Source organism: Poecilia formosa, unplaced genomic scaffold (genome assembly GCF_000485575.1).
Source record: "Poecilia formosa unplaced genomic scaffold, Poecilia_formosa-5.1.2 Scaffold1755, whole genome shotgun sequence".
Classification (NCBI taxonomy): Eukaryota; Metazoa; Chordata; class Actinopteri; order Cyprinodontiformes; family Poeciliidae; genus Poecilia; species Poecilia formosa.
This window is the reverse complement of record NW_006801694.1, coordinates 1,905-4,811: the sequence shown is the minus strand read 5'-3', so window position 1 is coordinate 4,811 and position 2,907 is coordinate 1,905. Positions and strand designations below refer to the sequence as shown.

Below are 2,907 nucleotides of genomic sequence, written 5' to 3'. Positions count from 1 at the left end.
GTTTGTGCAATTTTGTGAAATGTTTTGTAAAAGAGTTGTTCAATACATTTTGAGTTAAATTTCAAATTTCACAATGTCCTTGTGCTTCTTTACACCAAAACAAAGGGAAGACATGATATTTTGGTTATTTATAGCTAAGTATGCTATAACTTTAATGGTCCGGCCCACGACGTCTACCTAGGGGTCATATGTGGCCCGCGATGTGAAATGAGTTTGACACCCCTGACGTAGAGGATGTTTCAGCTTGTAGTTTTTACAAAGCACCACCAGGGAGCAGTGCAGACAAACACAGACATTTCCTCTGGTAGATTCATTTTAAACCACTAAAGGTTTAATCTTGCTTTAACATGTACATCGAAAATAGCTTTCATTACTCTAGACCAAGAATTCTGTTCACCATACAGTTTCTACTTTTTTTTTGTGGCACATTTAGAAGCCTCAGATCATCAAATTTTAACACTGAACAAAGTTAGTTTGAGTAAATACAAGAAAAAAAAATGCTGTTTTAGAATGTCGACTCATTTTTGAAAAAAATCAATGATATCTATCAGTTTGGAAAAAGCTACAGAGGTTTCTGAAGGCTTCGGACTCCAGAGAACAACAGCGGAAATGAAGAAAACATGGCTGAGAAGCACACCAGGACTTGTCTTCTTGATGACCAGCATTTGACTACAGACATAAATTGCTAACCAGCTCTAGAGCTGGTAGGTTACAAACCTCTGATCTAGCAGGTAACAATAGCTAGGAATTCTTTCCAGCAGGATGTTGAAATATGTCTTGCTTAACCAGAAATCCCTGATTTGACCTTAGATAGCCTGGCATGTTACACAAGCTCTTCTTTTGTCATTTCAGAGGTCATGTTTTAGTATGCCTGACTCATTTTGTTGCAATCTGCCTCCACTGTGACATTTTTTGTGTCTGTATGTTTTGCAGTCCATTTACCACCGCCCCCAACGGATTTCACCTGGGGGGCAATAAAGGATATCTTATAATTGACAGCTGCGCTCACCCTTCGACGCCTGTTCAGCAAGGAGAAAAAAATATTATTTTACACACCCCTGTTCCTAATTTGCGTAGGGCTGTGCAAAGCACCAACCATAACAAGAATATGGAACCATAGCAGAGATGGAAAAACTGAGTAGGAGGGTCTTTTATGAGGATCATCTGAAGAGAACCACATTATTCTGTTTGTCGACTCTAATCCTGAACGTGTCTCAAGGTAGTTGTATTTTCCGATTACTCTGTCTATGTCTCTCATTGTTTAGTTTTCTTACAACAGCTGCGTTGCACCTACAGAAATACACCGCACAGAGCCAGGAAGAGGGTCTTAACGCTGTCAATCATCCCCATGTAGGCGCTTCTCTGCTACTCTACTGCTACTTCCCAACACCAAAGGCTGTTGTGAATGCTCGGGTTAGTTAGCATAGCCACTGATGATGAAGGATAAACAGTTTTCCTGCATGTACACGGTCATGATTGACAACACTAAAACCATCCTTATTGGTTGTTTTTGATTGGTTTAATTCTACCAAAGAAAACATTTTCTATTCCACCCCCACGGCGACGACCTGCCTGACCCGTCAAAAGGTGGGATGGAGACTTGCGGCTAAAACTATTTGGACCTCGCAACATTTTTCCAGCTGGTTATAGTCCAGTTTTAGCTAGTCCTAGTGAATTGTAGCCTCAGTTTCCTTAGGTAGCAGGCATTTGTTGCATCTTACATTTTATTATAGCTTACTTACTGAATAGAAAACTATTTTAGCAAAGATTAGCATGTCCCTTCATCAACAATTCATTTTATGCCTCTGGCGCAAAGTGAGACCAAGTTTCCTCTGGAACCTATAAAGCTGGTTTGTTGTTTGGGTCTTCGGAGACGTTAGGGAGGGAAGGGGAAACGTATCTTAGTGTGGTATGTTGGTGCGGATTCACCTTTAAGGTGAGTGGTGGGCGGCACCAACGTACCCTTTAAAGCCAGGTGTGTGGGGTGCGCACTCATATACTATTGTTTTGAGCTGTGGAGATGGCGTTGTGAGCTTGTGTGATCCCGTCTTTCCTCAAGCATCAAGTAATGGTCTTCAGGTTAGTTTTGTGATTTTCCTTCTGTTGGATTTTAGATTAGTTTGTGGTGATTGTGCTTCCTTTGGGTTCAGGATTGAGGTTGTGCTGGTGCTCCCGTTTTGCTCTCTGGGAGTGCGTGTGATCAGGCACGCGTCGTGGGCATGGAGCTCTTAACCGAGGTAGGTGGGTTCATTGTCAGCTTGCTGAGCTCGGTGCCATAGTTCAACTTAAATTTTATTTTTTAGATCCTGAGGTGTTCGGGACTTGGCGGTGGACTGTTGTGTGGTTTTCCCCCTCCCTCCTCCTGCCGCTTACTGGTGCGCGCACCTGGCCTAATTGTCCGTGGGGAGCACGGCCACGCCAACGCCGTTGTTTTGTCTTTACTTTTGCTTCATGCCTTTTCAGCTGGGTGTCATTTACCATCCATCCATCCATTTTCTGAACACCCTTGTCCCTCAGTGGGGTCGGGAGGGGTGCTGGTGCCTATCTCCAGCTAACGTTCCGGGCGAGAGGTGGGGTACATCCTGGACAGGTCGCCAGTCTGTCGCAGGTGTCATTTACCCAATTAATTAATTTATTTTTGGCCAGGGTTCAACCGTTCATGGTGAGTCCCCTTATTTTTCAGTACGTTTATTTACAATTTGTACTTTTTTTTTCTTTGTTTGCATGTAGGTTTAATTTGTCAATTGCTTGCATGATTTGGTTTAGTTTGTTCAGTGCTTTGCTCGTCTTGCTTTTCGTTTGCTTTGCATGTTTTCTTTGGTTGGGTTGCAGTTTTTTTTTTTTTTTTTTTTTTTTTTTTTGTTGACTTTGAAAACAACTTTCCGCTAAAGAGCTGATGTGGAGTAT

At 42.4% G+C, this 2,907-nt stretch overlaps 1 long non-coding RNA gene across 1 annotated transcript; it reads left to right on the top strand.

Moving 5' to 3' along the window:
• Window positions 1-6: 6 nt before the first annotated feature.
• LOC103132974 (uncharacterized) lies at window positions 7-2,520 on the top strand. Its single transcript, XR_475671.2, has 3 exons — window positions 7-2,079; window positions 2,151-2,237; window positions 2,304-2,520. It is a non-coding gene; the product is annotated as an uncharacterized LOC103132974 (long non-coding RNA).
• Window positions 2,521-2,907: the final 387 nt, after the last annotated feature.